Here is a 1295-nt window from a genome sequence, read left to right as displayed (position 1 = left end):
AATAACCTCATATGCATGTGAAAGCTGGACAGTGAATAAGGAAGACCACAGAAGAATTGATGCTTTTGAGTTATGGTGTTGGAGGAGAATATTGACATTGCCATGGGCTGCCAAAAGAACCAATAGATCCATTTTAGAAGAAGTGCAACCAGAATGCTCCTTGGAGGCCAAGATGACCAAACTTCATCTCTCATACTTTGGACATATTGTCAGGAGGAACCAGTAGCTGGAGAAGGATATCATATTTGGTAATGTGAAGGGTCAGAGAAGAAGAGGAAGACCCCCCAACGAGATGGATTGGCCAAGTGGCAGCATCGATGGACTCAAGTATGGCAACAGTAGTGAGGTTGGCCCAGGAGCAGTCAGTGTTTCGTTCTATTGTGCATAGGGGCACTATGAGTAGGTACAGACTTGATGACACCTAACAACAACAACAACAATGGTTAATGATCATGAACATTTCTTCATATATTTGTTGGCTTCCTGGATCTCTTCCTTGGTGAAGTGTCTGTTCATGTCCTGTGCCCATTTTTTGATTGGGTTATTTGTCTTTTTCTTGTAGAAGTGTTGTAGTTTCCTACATATTTTAAAAATTAATTCCTTGTCCGATATATCATTGCAAAATATTTTTTCCCATTCTGTGGGCTCTATTTACACTTTTGATGAAGTCTTTCGATGAACATAATTTTTGTATGTCCCAATCATCTATTTTGTCTACTTTTGTGTGTGTAATTTTCAAAATGTTCTATAGTCTGTTTACACCCTGAATTAGAGCCCTCACATTTGTGCCTATTTTTTCATTGATGACCTTTATAATTATGGGATTCAAATTTTAGGTCTTTAATCTATGCTGAGTTGGTTTTTGTATAGGGGATAGGTAGGTCTTGTTTCAATCTTTTGCATATTGCTTTCCAGTTTGCCAACACCATCTGTTGAAGAGAATATCTCCTCACCATTCAATATACCTAGGCACTTTGTGGAAAACCGTTGGCTGTATGTGGATGGGCTAATTTCTGGATTCTCGATTCTGTTCCATTGATCAATATATCTTTCATTGTACCAGTACCAGGCAGTTTTGACAATTGTAGCCGTGTAGTAAATTTTGAAATCTGGGAGTGAGAGGTTTCCAACCTTATTTTTCTCCATAAGAACTACTTTGTTTATCCTGGGTCTCTTTCCTTTCCATATAAAGTTTGTAACTGTTTTTTCCATCTCTTTGAAGAATGTCATTGGAATCTGGATTGGGATCACATTATATGTGTAAATTGCTTTGGGCAGTATTGACATTTTCACAA

The sequence above is a fragment of the Chrysochloris asiatica genome, unplaced genomic scaffold, assembly GCF_000296735.1.
Source record: "Chrysochloris asiatica unplaced genomic scaffold, ChrAsi1.0 scaffold00292, whole genome shotgun sequence".
NCBI classification, from domain to species: domain Eukaryota; kingdom Metazoa; phylum Chordata; class Mammalia; order Afrosoricida; family Chrysochloridae; genus Chrysochloris; species Chrysochloris asiatica.
Note: the sequence above shows the minus strand (reverse complement) of the source record.